Source organism: Marmota monax, unplaced genomic scaffold (genome assembly GCF_021218885.2).
Source record: "Marmota monax isolate L192 unplaced genomic scaffold, Marmota_monax_Labrador192_F-V1.1 WCK01_AAM20220418_F8-fsc00131, whole genome shotgun sequence".
Classification (NCBI taxonomy): Eukaryota; Metazoa; Chordata; class Mammalia; order Rodentia; family Sciuridae; genus Marmota; species Marmota monax.
Genome location: NW_026693141.1, coordinates 3,612,949 through 3,629,737, shown reverse-complemented (window position 1 = coordinate 3,629,737; position 16,789 = coordinate 3,612,949). Strand labels below are relative to the sequence as shown.

At 44.5% G+C, this 16,789-nt stretch overlaps 1 protein-coding gene across 1 annotated transcript in view; it reads left to right on the top strand.

The window, feature by feature from the left end:
- The first annotated feature begins 9,662 nt into the window (after nt 1-9,662).
- The window catches only part of Mkln1 (muskelin 1), a 327,297-nt gene continuing 320,170 nt past the window's right edge, over nt 9,663-16,789 (top strand). Inside the window, exon 1 of the mRNA XM_058582834.1 lies at nt 9,663-9,817. The gene's annotated coding sequence lies outside the window, so the exon portion shown is untranslated. The remainder of the gene's footprint in view (nt 9,818-16,789) is intronic.

Sequence of the window (16,789 nt, the reverse complement as noted above, 5' to 3'; positions counted from 1 at the left end):
TCATAAATCCTTTTATTTAGTAAGCCCACAATTATATAATGTGCCACATTATACTCTGTAGCCGTATCTTAAAAGGCTACAAGGCACTTGTTTAGATGTAATACAACTTTAAAAGTTTAAGGGAGTGGCAAACAGTTTGGTCACTTAGCAATATTATTAATATTTTAATATATTTTTACTGGATACTTGTTTAGTTAAGCAGGAATACCCAACTGGAGTTTTAAAAGAAATCTATTTTAAACTGCTAAATCTCGGGGCTAGGAATGTAGGCTGGGTAGCTGAGCATATGCAAGGCCCTGGGTTTAATACCCAGCACCAAAACAAAACACAACAATAAATGAGTAAAAAAGAAAGAAACTTAAAACTCAGTTTACCACAGCAAAATTTAAATAACATAACCTTGGAGAAATCAAGCAATGATAGGTGCTACTATTTGAAAAAGGGTGGGGGTTGAGGGGCAAAGAACATTAGATTACCTAATAAAATGGTTCTTAAACCCTGGCCCTCAGAGCAGTTAAAAGCAGCATTACCTGGAAACCTGTAAAAAATGCACATTTTTGAGCCTCCCTAGATCCACTTAGTCAGAAACTTTGGGTGGGGCCCAATAAGCCCTCAGTGGTATTGATACACACTGAAGTCTTAAGAACCACTGGTCCAATCCAACTGCACTCCCCAGAAATGAAAGAAATGACATGAAGCCAGTAACTTCCTTAAATTTTTCCATAAAGCTAGTCATTATAAACCATTCTCAACTGCCTTTCAAAGTAATTCTTAAACTAAACACCTGAACCCAAGCAGTTGGTCCTATAGATCTTCTGGGCAAGAGACATCTTGATTGTCTGCGGTATTTTTTTTAATATTTATTTTTTAGGTGTAGATGGACACAACACAATGCCTTTATTTTTATGTGGTGCTGAGGATCGAACCTAGGTCCCGCCCGTGCTAGGGGAGCACTCTACCGCTGAGCCACAATCCCAGCCTGTCTGCAGTATTAATTCTAGTAACATTACTAGATACTCACATATGGGCAGATAATTTTTTTTTTGTCCTATGTAACTTAGCATGGAATACCTAAAAAAAGCCTTCACATGACTGAGCTCTCCACAAAAGTAACAAGTCAAATCCCACAGGCTTTTTTGGTTGTTGTTTGCTTGGTTAACTTTTGTTGCCATTAGCAGTGTTGGGCTCTGCCTTGTTATCCTTGTGTTTTGGTTTGGTTTCAAAGGCAACAGTAGGAATTAATGGGACACATGGTTGACAGTTTGTTTTGGGGGTTTTATTTATTTATATTTTTGGCCCCAACAAAAAGTAATCACAAAGGACAAATGGACTAGAAATTGGTTAAAAGAGAAGTCCCTCCCCTCAAAACTTCACATTTTGTCTTAGAATGTATTCTATGACCAATTTCTTCCTTTGACAATAGATATGTACCTCCAGTTGTGTTTTATGTGCTCTACTAAAAAATTAGTTTCGTTGGTGAACATGTAGTGGTAGAATGATAGGAAAACAGCATGTGTCACAGCAACAAGCTGTGGCAGATGAAGGCTAAAGCAGAGGATTACAAGTTCCAGGAGAGCCTCAGCAACTTAGTGAGACCCTGTATCAAAATGAGAAATAAAAAAAACTGCAAATGTAGCCCGGTGATAAAGTACCCCTGAATTCAATCCACTATACATAAACAATAGTAAATAAATAAATGTAAAAACCATCTTTTGACCTACATCGACACCCCCACCCTACCTTGAAATTTAATAAAATCTACAATTTTCAGCTTTGGGGTTCTTGTTAGAAACAGATGTTTGATGTATCATATACCTTTTTTATAAATATTTCAAAGTCTAGAAGTCATTATCTTACAATTAAACATCTGTTTCTATTTACATGTTAAAATATCCTTGTGGGGAAATCTATGACTTGGGTGTTAGGACCACCTCAGACTGCGATTTGAAGGTTTAAGAAATAAACGTTTCCATTCCTGTTCCTCATACTAAAGCTGTTTTCCCAATGTCATGCCATTCTAGAGCTAATATTTTCAGTCCTCTTTTAGACTCCATTGAAATATATAATTACCTTTGATTTTACAAATCAAAATTTCTAACTAACGTAGTTCGGTATGTGATTTTATTTTTCCTGAAGAAGTATCATGGCCTAGTGCACAAATAGAAATGATGACTTCAATTTGATTTATACTTCCAACACTCTGTATGACCTGAGCACCAGATCTTCTTGTGACTATTTTTCAATCTGTCATCAAATGAGGGTAATAACTTGTGCTATGTATCTTACAGGAAAGAAATCAAAGTCACTGAGTTGACAGTGCCCCTGGAGAGGTCACACTTCTCCAAAAAATGGGGAGTCAGTGTAGTTACTGGCCTTCAGCCTTTTCTTCAACTCTAAAAAGAAAACAATACTTCCAGGGAACCTGCCATACCACCAACTATACAATATACCCTCTGAAGCTAAACTGCAGGGATTAAATTACTTGATCAAATAATGATTTGATTCAACACATATTTATGAGCATTCCTATGTGCCAAACACTACACTAGGCACTGGAGACTCAATGACCAGCAAGACAAATACTGTCCCTGCCCCTCACAGTCTGATTAAACTATTAATTCAACTTACAGCACTTTCACTTTGTTTATACAACAAGGGCTCATGTCCATTTGTAAAAAATTGCTCATAATCATTACTCCCAAACTCCCCACTGTGTTCCTGAAAAAGAGACACGAACTTCGTGAACAGCTCAGAGAAGGGACAAATGTTGGCCTTGCAGAAGTCAAAAATATCACTCAGCAAGCACCATATGGTCTGTGAAGGGGAAATATTAGTGTTGAACCCTAGAAGATGAATCAAGATCTTTCTTTTAGAGGTAGAGTATCTTAGCTTAAATGTTTACCTGTTAAATAGTTATTTAAAAATAAGCAAATCCTCTGTAATAGAGCTGTCCAAAACATTAGCAGCTGTATCAATTAGATATTCAGTTCCTATGTCATACTAGCTGCATTTAAGGTGCTTAGTGGCTTCAAGTGACTAGAAGCTAACAAACTAGGTGGTGTAGCTTTATAAATCATTTTCATCATCCCAGAAAGCTCTCCAAGATGGTGCTGCTCTACCAATACCTCTGTATACTGAACCTTAAAATTACAGTTAATGAAATATGATGAACCATCTGTGGTCTCTGCTATGGCAGTTAATGTAGTACCATTTCTTCCTGCCCAAATAAGGTGAAAAGTGGTATCAACAGTGAATATCTCACCAAGAAAATCCACACTGTCCAAATGGCCGATGAAGAGTAAAATTAGAAAACAAGAGAAAAACATTATATTCAGCCCCCTTTTTTTCTATTCCTTTTAAAAGACTGTCAGTAGCACTGTATTCTCATCCTGGGTAAGAATGTGCTTTTAGCTAAGTAGTTCAAAGACAAGGACAAGATGAGAACAGTTCAGAATGAAGATGGGTGACATGAGCAAATACCAATACCAATAACGTAACTTGAATGGAAGTAAATTCAATTGGGACAGATGCAATAAAAGTTTTGTGACGGTGACATACAGATTTTAAAAAATCACTGTTGCCCCTTTTAAAGAGCCGAACTTAGAAGGGGTGTGCAACATGGAAAAATACCATATGCTGGGATAAATGTAATGACGTTGATACTGAGAAATAGAGATGATATGGAGAGGATATTTTTCCATGGTTTCTGAGGAGAAACCAGAGAAAATTTCCTCAAGGAGGTACCCAAAAGTGAAAGAGCAAAATAAGCAGAGCTATGCAAATGAACCCCACGTGGACTGGCAAGGCTGGAAGAAACTTGTTGTGGTAATAAGGGGATGGGAGGGAGAGAGGGAGCCCAGGCTAGTGACCTACTCCCACCCAGACCTCAGATACTCACATTCATGTCTGGTCTGCTTGGGCGGACCTTTAAATGTCCCTCACCAAAACTGCAAACAACATGAAAACCAGTTCTTAACGCTTTATAATATACCATACGACCAACAATATTTGATAGCAATCAGAAGAATGAAAGGAAAATTCTTAAAAGACATAGTACCAGACTAACACAAACTAAAATCCTTTGTTTTCAGAGAGAAACTTGTTTTCTGTTTTATTTGAAATATCCCAAGGAGATATCAATGAATACACTTCAAAACAAGTGAATCATGCATCCCCACCCCACATACACACCAATGTTCCCCCAAGAGTTTGCCTGGCAAGGAAACAAATGAACCAAGGAGAGAAGTGAATTTTTTCTACTCAAGACCAAAGAAGTTGGGTTTTTGTTTTGGGGTTTTTTTCCCCCCATCCAAAATTTTCATGGCAGAACTTCTCTTACTTTGTACACTGCATGGCACTTTGGGGCTACATCCATCCTGTGACCACCAAAACCACACCGTGTCCACACCTTCTACTCATGTAAATGCTTGGAAAGCATCTGCAGTTTCTGGACTCTTCCCCTCCGTTTTATACATACGTTCAACTCAAAAACAGAAAACTATACTTGCTTGGAATTTGTTCTCCTCAAATTACTGGGATCCTCTTGCCTTTCTTCACAGTATACTTCTAGAAAAGAGAGCCCACAGGCCTTAAAGAGTTCACCAAGTGATCCCTCCCTTGCAAACAAGTAAAACTTTCCAGACCAAACCCTTAACAGTGGAAATGTGTGTGTAAAAACTCACGTGGTCTTAGTTCAGTAAAGGTATGTGGGTTTTTTAGTTTTTGTTTTGTGGTGCTGGGGATTGAACCAGTACATGGGGAAAGTGCTCTACCAACTGAGCTAAATCCCCAGCCCCTGCAAAAGTACATTTTAAACTCTACTTTCATGGCTGAAAGCATGGGCTCCAAGATTGGCCTCCCTGGGTACTAGTCAGGGTGTCCTTCCAGACCAACTCTCACCTAACCTCCTAAGCTTTCCTTTCCCAGGCTGTAAAACAGGGACAACTACAGTGCCTGGCAGAGAGGGACCCCCCCCCTCTTGGTGACACATCAGTAACTGCTAATTACTTTCATTAATTTTACTATTTCTTCCCTATGTAGTCCATTCAGCTCGTTCCCTCTTCAAGTTCTCACTCCTCACTATCCATCAGAATCACGGGGTGGAGTGTTAAAAAATACACTCTGCCCTGGCCCCACCTGGATTTGGGTTCGGTTGATGTGGGGACTGCCTGGGTGTCAGAATTATTTTTAAGTCTCTCGGGTTGGTTTTAAGTGCAGTCAGGGTTAAGAACCACATTTTTCTCTAGGTCCTCAATAATAACACACACCTGTGAGATCCCCTGGATTTCTAAGTCGATCAGCGCAGACCAGCGTCCAGCCCGGGGGGCGACGCCCGCGTGGAGGCTGTGACGACGAACCCAAATACCGGTCACCAAGGACCAACTGCGACCAGTTCCAGAAGATCCTGCCTGGAGACACCGCGGCCGGGTCAGTCGGGGGCGTCGACCCCTCCTCGCGCCCGGCCCCCTCCCGCCCCAACACGTGACTTGACACGCGCCAGCTGCACGCGGTCTCCATCAAAACAAAAACAGAGGAGGCCGGCCCGGCGGCGGGAGCGCGCGGGGGTGCCGGGGAGCGGGGAGCGGGGAGCGGGCGAGTACGCGCGCGCCCCCACCGCCACTGCCCGGCGCCGCGGCCGCGCCTCCGCCGCTCTGGGCGCCGCCGGCCGCGCGCCCCGGCAGCCGGGGGCGGGAGGGCAGAGGGCGCCACCTTGTTTACTGCGCGGCCCCGCCCGCGCCCGCGCTCCCGGCCCTCGCCCGGAAACGGTCTCCCGGGAGCCGGCCCGCGAGTGCGCACCCACCCGCGGCCCGAACGCCGGCCCTGCGTGGGAGGCGCCCGGCCCAGCGGCCGAGCCAACCCCGCCGCGCCGCGCTCTGGGGGCGGCCCCGGCCGCTGCGTGTCAGCCCCCGTCACGACTCTGCTACGCACTTCGCCCCCAGCTTTCAGCTCCAGCGCTTCCGCAGACCCCCTCACGTGGCCGCCTCCTCCCTGACACGGCGCTCGCCGGCGTCCTGGGCTGCGGACCCCGGCGCTCTGAGGGATCCCGAGCTTGTCCCCACCCCGCCTCGGACGTCAACCTTCTCGGACCACCCAACCCACACCTTCCGCCCGGGGCGCGGGGCGGGGAGGGGGGGGCGCGGAGACAGCTCCAAGCTGTCAGGAGCCTACAGTTTTCCACATGACGAAGCTCACCCTCACCGTCGCCACTCACGCAGCAGCCGAGCTGCGCGCTGAAACGTACATTTAAAGCGCAGGGGGGGGGGGATCTTGATTTTTCTCCCTAATTTGGGGGGGGGGCGCAAAAACGCAGTTCTACTCAAAACGCTCGCTTTAAGACTCCCCACGTCAGTCCTACCAAATGCAAGACTTACGGACAAGAAATGCCCACCCCAAACACCTGCTAGGTAACCTGTCTTCTGGAAACCTGGAGCCCCACCCACCCCGCCTGCGGGGAGGCCTGCGCCTGGGGTAGGGTGGAAGTGAAAAGGTCTAGTATCCTGAAGTCACAGGGAGTGCGCGGGGACAGACACCCCTCGCCCCACCCGGGAGCGCTCGCACCCTCCCGTCCCCCATCTCCAGAGCAAACCAAGCCATCCGGCGTCCCTCCGGCGAAAAGCCGGACCGAGTCAAAGGTCTGGGTTCCAAGGGGGTGCTTTTATTCCGGAGAACCAAGACATTGCGTCCTTTCCAGTAAGCACGCCCCCCGCCTTATTTCTTGTTGACAGCAAAGGTGGGGGACGTGGGAGAAAGGCTGGAGTTAGCTCTAGGTTCGGGATGTTGGTCTCCGCGGAGTGAAGAGGTGGGATCTCGAAATGGAAACAGCCCCCCCTCCCGCCGCGGTCCCTCCCCTCCTCCTCCTCCTCTTCTTCTGTTTACCTCAAGTTTGAATTTTATCTGCGCAACATTAGCTGGAATGCGGACATTGAAAAAAAAAAAAGAACACTCGCTCTCTACCCGGCAGCAGCTCGGAGGAGCCATGTGGCATCAAGCCACCGCAAAGGGGAAAAAAGTGCTCTTAGCAACACAAACATGGCGAAATAGCTCCGACATGTCCGTTTCACGCCACAGTCCTACCTTCCCTCGCTCGGCAGCCGAACATCCTGGCCGGGAACTGCAGACCCTTTCCCGAGCCGGCGAAGGGGCCCGGGGGAGCGCGGGGGTGGGAACGCGGGGCGTGCGAAGGAGGAAATTAACGAGACTCCACGGGGGAAATATCTCGAATTGACTAGCAAACCCAGCTGCCTCTCCGGGACTCTGGGGACCCCTTTTACACCCCTTGAGATCGCAATAGAGAACAGAATTCTCGTCTCCAAGTCCTGCTGGACCGGCTTTCCCCACCCTACCGAACTTACCTTTGGGCAAAACGCACGCCGCTCGAATCCCTTTCTCGTTCCTTCCTCCCGAACAAGACGCGGCGGAGAAAATGATGCGCACGTAGATTTGTGAAGCAAATTCTTCGAGAATTTCCTTTGGATGATCACGAGGAGCGATGGAGACGCTGGAGACAGGTGCAGGGCTGCCTGGGGCTGCCGGCTAAAACTTATTCTCCGCTGGTGGGCGGCGAGGTCCCCGGCCAGGGCCAAGGACCCCCGGTTCCCTGCCCCCCGGCGTCGCCCACTTGTCACGCCAGGCTGCTGCGTGCGCTCGGCTGCAGGGGAGGTGGCGTAGTTTCTCTTCCTCCCACCTCTTCTCACTCACTTGTTTTTGTAGCCGTGGGCTCCCCTAATGCTTTCCTCTCCACAATGTTGTTTCATTATATCATGTCCATCATGTGACACCGGAGAGGCCTCTCTATGGAAACTTAAAGGGGCTCCCACGTGACTGCAGCAGCAACAACAGCAGCAGGACTGGCGGCGGCGGCCGCAGCGTTTGTACCACCACTCACCGGGAGCCCCTCGCAGCATCCCGAAGGGGCTTCTGGCGCTGCAGAAGCCCAGATAAGGGAGCCACAGCATCCGGGAGCTGTGGCGTCGGTGCGTGCGTGGAGCCCGTGCTCATTACATAGCAAGCCGAACAGAAGGAGCGTCCTTAAATCCTTTCCTACAGTCACAAAACCCACGCTCTGTTAAAATGACATTTCGTGGCTCCTACTTTATTTCCCCCAAGAGCAATGAGTTTTCTATCAGGCCTAACTGAATATTACAAAGTCAGAAAGAAAAACCGGATTTGTCTCTCTGCGAGTTCAGTCACAACATCAGTGGGAGAACAGAAATGCCAAAACAATAACAGCAAATAGAATCAGGCATTTGATACATAATTACCATCATCACCAGTTTTAAAGCATTCTGGAATTACATTCCTCTGGTAACTGTGTCGATGTTCGCAGGAGACAAATGCAATGCAGTTTTTCTCTTCCGCAGCTATATTAGGGCTTTGTTGCTGACAACAGTAAAAACTTGTTTGTGTCAGGAAGTGAGGTATGAAGATATGACCTGGAAGGTACAGACAAAACCAAACTAGCAGTTTTTGCATTACTTTTCTGACCACATTCTTTCAAATGGTGACAAGAAGACTGGCTGCTGTAAGATGCGTGTTTAGTGGGAAATAATCAGAAAAATATACTTATCCCTTAATCATGCTGTACATGCTAGACAGTAGAAATTGTGTGTGCGTGTGTGCAGAGAGAAACGTGCATTTTAATGATATTTTGAACCACTTATTTTGTCCTCATTTCTGGCATTTAACTTAAGTATTTGATAAACAACTTTGAAAGACTTATTCAAGTCCTAAATGTGTGGAAATTGTAACCCTTTTGAGTACGTACTCTCGGTATTGTTGACTCACAACCTTTTAGGAGTTTCTACCTTAAATTCCAGGTCTCTGTCTTAAAAGTTTTTATGGACCAGGAGATGTTATCCTATAAATCTAGGCTAGATAGCTATTTCTGCGTTTTGGTTCATGCTTTTCCATTTTATAAGGAAAACTGGATTGGCGCAATTATGGGGGAGAAAAACTTCGCAGGAAACTTAACAGAGAGATGGAAGATCATCCTTTCTTCTGGTCTTGCCTTAACTATCTCCCTTTCCAGCTCATCAGTTTACCTACTATGATAAATGATCGCCACTACCTCCCTTCTAATTCTATAAGTCCCCCAATTTTTACCTTCCAATCTCATGCCTAGTTCTTTCCCCCTTTTCCTTTTCTGCTCCGGCCTCCCAATTCAGCCCTTTTTCTTCCTGGGCCCTTAGCTCAGGCCTTCCCAGATACTCCCTCCCAGTCCTCCTAATCCTGCAGATCCCAACCCCCCACCCCTTTCCCATTTGGTCTCTCTTCTCAGCAACTTTACCTCCTTACCTCTCTTTGACCTCCTTTCATCTCCTTCACAGTTTAGCCCTTGACTTCGGGGCCTTCTTACCTTTCTTTACCTGAAATGATCTGCCCCTTACCCGGGTCTCCTTCACACCCTCCTCTCTGGTCCTAACCCTTCTGCGGCCAAGCCCAGCATAGCTCCCGGCTCGGCCTGGTCAGCTTGAGCTGTATTTTGTTCGAGTGCCCCAGGCCTAGGAAAGGAGTGTGTAGTGTAAAGTGGGGCCAAGTGTCCCCCCGGGCTGGGGCCACTGCCTCGCCCCCTCCGCCCCTCCCGAGTCCCGGTTGCGGCGCTTCCTGGGCGGATGGTTTGGACTTGCTGCAGCAGCTGCGGTTCTGCTGTGTCATGCAAGAAGGAGGCGGCGGCGGCGGCCGGAGCTGGAGTGGGAGGAGGGGAGGAACCTGATCCTCCGGTAGCGAAGGGCTGGAGGCAAACACCGAGCTCCCCCAGAGCCGCCCGGGAGCAGGGAGGGCTCCGCTACCCCGAGGGGCCCTCCCCGCGGGGCCGAGGGTAAGTCGGGCTGCGCAGGTGGTCGCCTTGGGAAGGGAGCGCGCAGTGGGGTTAGGTGGGGCGGCGGGAGCATCTGGAGGTAGCCCGGCCCAACCGAAGGAGCCCAGTGTCTAGCTGAAAGGGACCCAGGCCATAATAAGGATGGCAAGCCAAACGCAGCAATAATTAATATTCGAATAACGCCCCTTAGTTGGTCCTGGCTACACAGAGGGTGGAGTTGTGCATCCCCAACTCAGGGCTGAGCTGGAGGCAATGATTCAGGGTTGGAGAAACATCATCCCGTCAGCCCTGGCGCTTTAGGGTCCAGCTGAGTAGCAAAAGCCAACATACCCCATATTCCCCTAGCCTTGCTGCGCTTTCGGGGTTGTCTTATTGAAAACTAGGGAAGGGGATGGGAAACCTGCCCAGCCTCACTTTAGCCACAAAAATAATGCTCTTGGCCAATGGCCCTGGAAAAAACAACCTCTGGTGCAATTAAACAATCAATAGGAAAAGAGCTTCACTCCCCTCACCGCCCTCCTTCACCAGGCTCCTTCGACCAGGGTAATTCTTTGGGTTTAAAGGAGAAAGAAAATTTGTTACATTCCTTCCCACCCAGCCCCCGCCCCCATCAGCCTCTTCATCAAGCAAAACTGCAAACAGCACACCCCTGGCTCACCCCACCTTCAGAGCTGAGCTTCTGAGAGAGGTTTCAATACTGTTCCATGCTGCAGGAGGAGACAGCCTTAAACTCTGAAGGATTTCATCTCCGTTGCCCTTTACCCCCAGGGGATTTAGAAACCTAGCATTGACAGCAGCCAAATGCAGGGCCAGGCTGGGCACAGAGGAACATCACTCCCCCACCCCATACAATTCTCAGGGTAACTATTTTATTATTGTAAGTACTAGTATTCCTTTCCATTTCATTTCTAGAAAATTCAGAAAGCACTTTCTGAAACATAATTTTTTTTTAAATGTCAGTCATACATTTAGAAGTAAGGGGTTGACGGGATTAACTGAAAGGCTAATGACTGTCTCAAAAGCACATGCGGTTGCTAGGGAACTCAAGCTCATCCCGCTCTCTAATCACCAGCGTGTTAGGTGGAACTCAAACTGCTCAGGGTGTTATTAAAATGAATGGCATTTGGTTAAAGACTTTCTTGCTATGTTGTAGCATCCTGGATTATTATCGATTGCCTCACACCCACATATCTTGTTTTCCTAATTTGATTTCTGTATTTGCGTCACTGCCAGGGACACTCAGACTAGACCAGTCAGGTTCACTTCCTGTTTCTCAGAACTGGTTTATATTTGGTCTCAAAGCACTAGCTGGTAAAACATTATCAAACTGGTCCTCTTGGACAGAAACCTCTGCTTTCCGTTGAAAACAAATTATCCCAATTAAATGCTAACTCCCATGGAAAACGTCATCATTTGAGGAATAAGGTAGCCTGCCAACCTACTTTATTAAGAAATCCATTCTTGAAATGTAAAGCCAAAAAAAAAAAAAAACCCACATCATCTTTATTTCTTTTACCCAGAATCTTCAGTCTTCAGCGTTGGAACTAAAACAAACTCAAGTAGAAAACAGATTTAAATATGATATTTCTAAAATGAAGCCCCCAAAAAAATACACATGGAAACTGGGGAAGTCATTTTGACTAAATAAGGCATAGAACTGAAATGGAATCCAGGCCCAGGAAGGACAAATAAATTAGGGTTAGCACTGTGGCACTCAGAGAACAAAGTGTAATTACAGGACTACACTATCAATAGGAAACCTCATCACTTTGTGTACCAATCATCTCTTTTACCAAGTCTCCTATGTCCCTGGAACCTTGTTTTGTGGATTTTTCCCACCTCATTCTTTTCCCTTTATAAAAACGGTATCACAGAGGCAATATCATAAACATAAGACTATGCAAGTACTTGGGTTCTGATGTGATTGATATATTTAAAAAGCCCCTTGGAAAAGTTGTATGTGGCATGAAGAAAAGATTGCCCACTCAAAGTTGGGAAACTTGCTCCCACTTCTACAAACTCAATGAATTTTGGCTAGCTACTAGAGTTCTTTCAGTGAGTTTCCCTCACGGAAGCATAACTAAAAGTGCTAGACTAAAGGACCTCTAAGTTTCTTTGCATTTACAAAATTCTTTGACCTCACTACATAATTTCAATTTTAGCTACATTTTGCAAAGTTAAAATTTTAGCACTGAACCTTTAATACCTATCTATAGAGACACTGAGATAAATGATTATGGGAATGATTCCCTGCTGATCCATCAGACTTCAGTGTCAGTTGCCAGATAAATAGAAGCTACCTTGCTCCTGACGTATTTACTCCCTCTTTGCCTGATGTTGGTAGGGAAGCACCAGGGTAGGAAGTTCAAAACATATAAAAGTGTAGAAAAAGGCCTCTTCCTTATTTTAGATGTAGTGAAGCCAAAGTACTTTGATGAATAAAGTGGTGGAATGACAGAGAAAGAGCTATATAAGAAATAATTAGCTGAATCCTCATGGAGCTTTTTGCCTGTATTTTAATTTGTAAGAGGTAAAAACACATGTGACTCAGATTTTAGAATTTTCAGATCTGAGATATTAAGAAATAGCATGAAGAAATGTGAGATTTGTGGCAGAAAGAAAAATCCTGACTTTGAAACCCAACTCTGCCCCTTTATCTATTCATTATTGAGTGCCTGCTGTGGGTCAGGCACTGGGCTAGGCCTTGGGAATACAAAGATGAATAAGACCACAGTCTCTGACTTGCAGGAGCTTATAGCGTAATGAGGAGGCAGATGAGTACACGGGGAGGTGGTTTCTTCAGGGGGAGTCATAGGTACCCGAGCTCAGAAGATGAATCTTGAGAGGAGTACGGAAGGATGAGTGGAAGTGATCCAGACACCTGGGCGAGTCAAAGGGAAGGTGTTCCTGGCAAAGAAAGTGCTTGTGTGAAGACCTTAAAGTAAAAAGGTGTGCCCAAAGACTTGAAGGCAAAGGACAGTGCCCAGCAGGTAAAAGGTTCTCAATGAACACATTGTACGAATGCATGGCAGAAGTCCTGAAGGATGCATCCAGAAAGATCAGTACACTTTTGTAATGTGAAAGATTTTGTTTATCTTCCTCAAACATTTGACCTTATCTTGAGGCCAAAGGAAAGCCATCAATTAATTTTAAGGAGCATGAAGTGATCACATGTTCATTTTAAAAAGAGCACTCCAGTTTGCAGAATTTATTAGTAATATTGTGAGCAAGGAGACTAGTTAAGAGGTTATTTTAGCACTATGGGAAAGAAAAGATGGACATCTAACCTAAGGCAGCAAAAATGAAGATGGAAAGAAGCAAAGGACTCAATAAACATTCTAGGCATAGAGTCAGGGAATTTGATTGTTGATTATATCTGCAGGATTAAAGAATAAGGAGAGATTTATGGCTTAGGTAAGTCAGAGAACAGTGGTATCATTCATCAAGATGGGGACCTTATGAGGAAAAGCAGGTTGAGGAAGGAAAGTAATTAATTTTAAATATGTTGCATTTGAAGTGTCCATGGGATGTCAAAGTGAAGCTATCTTCTACATAATTGAACAGATTGGTCTAGAACTCAGGAGAGAGATCTATGTGAGAGTCATCAGAATAAGTATAGTTCCACAGAAGTAGATGAAATCCCCGAGACAGAAGGGATAGTGAGAGAAAATAAGAGGACCTGCTATAGAACCCTAGGAAAACGCCAACATTTAGAAGTGTAGGGAACAGCCGAGCATGGTGATGCACACCTGTAATCCCAGTTCCCTGGGAGACTGAAGCAAGAGAATGGCAAGTTTGAAGTCAGCCTGGGCAACTTAGGGAGACTTTGTCTCAAAATAAAATAAAACAGGCTGAGGATGCAGCTCAATGGTAGAGTACTTGTCTAACATGTGCCAGAGAGCTAGGACCAGGAGCAAGGAGAGCTTCAGGAGCCAAGGGAGGAAATACCAACAGTATTAAATGCTAGAGAGAGGCCAAGAGAAATGAGGACTGAAAAAGTCTTGGATTTAGCACAAGGAGGTCATTGGTGTGTTTGGCAAGAAGTATATTGATAAAAGGGGATAGTAACCAGATTGCAGTGGGTTGAGGAATAGATGAGAGCAGAGGAAGTGGCTAGAGGATGTTCTCTTAGATAAGAAGGATGAAAGGGCAAGTAGGAAAGGAAAATAAAGATATTTGGAAGTATTTTTGTTTGTTTGTTTGTTTGTTTTAAAACTCATAGTCTATGAGGTTCAGGCTATCTAGGGAAAAAGGGGAAATAATATGGAATTCCAGATTCTTTTAGCCTTCTTCAAATTATGTGGTTTCACCATCCACCAATTGCTCAAGCTAGACAAGAAGTAGATTTTTTTGTTTTGTTTTGTTTTTCTCTTCTCCTCCGTTTTCATGTCCAGTCCTTGAGGAATTCAGGTCAGTTCTATCTCCAAAGCATTTCTATCTCTACTGCTACCACCCAGATGTAGACCACCATTATCTCCTTCCTGTGTTCCTGTAATAGTTTTCTAAATGGTTTTCCTGCTTCCACGCTTGTCCCCATTCTCCACAGCACAGCTAGAGACATAAATCATACATCATAAAACATCAATCAGATTATTTCACTTCTCAGAATCCTTCCGTGTCTTCTGATTGCACCTGAAATAAAGTCCAGACTCCTTTCCCGGCCTCCAAAGCCCTGCGTGGCATCTGAGACCACCTCTTCAACCTCATCCCCAACCACTCTCCCTGACTCCAATCACACCAGCCTTTTTTCTATTCCTCAAACACACTGAATTTACTCTTGTTTCAAAGGACTTACTCTTCCTGGAATATCCTTTGGGTCCTTCTGATCTTTGTTTACATGTTATCTACTCAAAGTGGCGCTTCCTAGCCACTTCTGCCTGAAGTACTCTTCTCTGTCCACCTTTCCAACCATCCAATGAATTATTTTTTCACAGTAATACAACTTTATTGCTGAGACTTTATTACCATTTGTTTTTATTGGTTATGGTTGAGGACTCCTTTAAAATATAAACTCCATGAGGATTCCTGACACATAGTAGGTACTTAAAATGTCCACTGGATGTTTGTAGAAGGAAAGAAAGTGAACAGATCAGGAGAAATTAAAATCAAGAAACAAGAGTCTGGTGTGCTGAGAAGTGGCCAGTGACGATGGATTGCTAGGCTTTGAAGATTTCAGAAGAGAAGGTTACTAGCTGTGTGACCCTGGACATTCTCGTTCTCTGAACTTCACTTTATGGTTAATAATAGTACATGTCTCCATGAGCTGTTAGGAGAACGACATGAAGTAGAGTAGACAGACGCACACTGTGGTCTTGTCAAGCTATTTCAGGAAGTCAGTACTTGCACAAATGGATTCATAAGCTCTATGTTTGGGCCTCTCATCATGGAGTTTACCCCCTTGATAATTACTTATTATTAGAATTAAAAATGGACAAAATTGTAACTTTTTAAAAACACCTGGATATCTGATGGGAACTGGAAATTAGATTAGAACAAAGCATTCCCATCAACCAATAAGAAAAATATAAAAAACTCTGGAAAATTGGGCCAACGGTGTGATAAACAGATTTCAGTTCAAGAAGTACAAAAGGATCTTAAAAATATGTAAAAACACTTACCTTTTCTCATACCTATAGATATGCACTTACAACTGCATTGAAACATATTATTTATATATTAGGTTGACAAAAATCCTAGCATTTAATAACATACTTGGCTGGCCAGCCTGAGAGGCAGGCACATTCTTATATATTTGGTGGAGGAAAAGTTGGTACAACCTCCGTGGAGGGCAATTTAGCAATATTTATCACAGTTTTAAATGCAACGCCTTGGACTTAGCAATTCTACTTTTATATATTTATCCAATAAATAGGCTCACACATATTTTGAAGGATGACTCTTCTAGAACCTTCAGTAAAGCATTCTTTATAATCATTAAAAACTGAAAACAGCCATCAATAGAGAAGCAGTTAAATAAATGATAATAGAGCTATACAAGTGAAAGGTAGGCAGTTATTAAAATTTGTGAGGCAATTCTAGCTATATTGATGTGAAAAGATCTTCACAATACATTACCAAGAAAAAAAGTTAAAAACAACACACATACTTGACTAACACTGTATCTTTTTGAAAGAAGTTTTACAGAAACATATTAACTGTGGGAAGATCAAATACAATAGGGCAGGAGCATTTGTAGAAAGACTGGTTGAAAGGGCACTCTAGTGGTTTGTGTGAGAGATGATGGTTACTCAGGTAAAGGCAGTGATGTGCACAGGAACAAATGATTAGAGTCAAACAGCTGTTTTCAAGAACTCAATGACTGTGTAGGGATGGTGGTAGGGGGAAGGAGTTACTGTTATGGTGGGCTTAAGAATTCTTCCATGATGGGACACATAAGCAGAAGTGTCTGCCGGCAAGATGGGGAGTCCTGGGTCAGTCACAGAATTGCAGGGGAAAATCAGAAGTTCTGTCTAAGTGGAGATGTCCACTGTAGACTTGTAGATATGGTTCTGGAGCTCAGAAGAATTGCTGGAGAGATGAATTTGGGAGCAGATTGCCTAGGGAGGGCAGATAGAATCAAAAGAAAAGTGGCACCAGGACTAAGCCCTGAACATGTAGAGATTGAATAGAAAAGAAAGATCTGGCACTGGAGACCCCAGAAACCCAAGAAATAAAACTAGGAGAACACAAGGCCACAGAAGCCAAGAGTGTTATTCACTGATGAAGGTCAAGAAGAAGCATCACAACTCATTTCTGTTATAAATTTTAAGCTTTCAGAGCTTATTTTATATATTTTTGTATCCCAGAGCCTTGCCCTGTGCATCACACATGATAAATGATCAGTAAATTTTTGTTAAATTTTGGAAAGAAATATATGCACAGAGAGAAAGGCAGACATACAGAAAGACAAAAGAGTTTATGTTTGGATCTCCAAAAATTAAAAATTAAAAAATAAACAAATAAAACAGATTC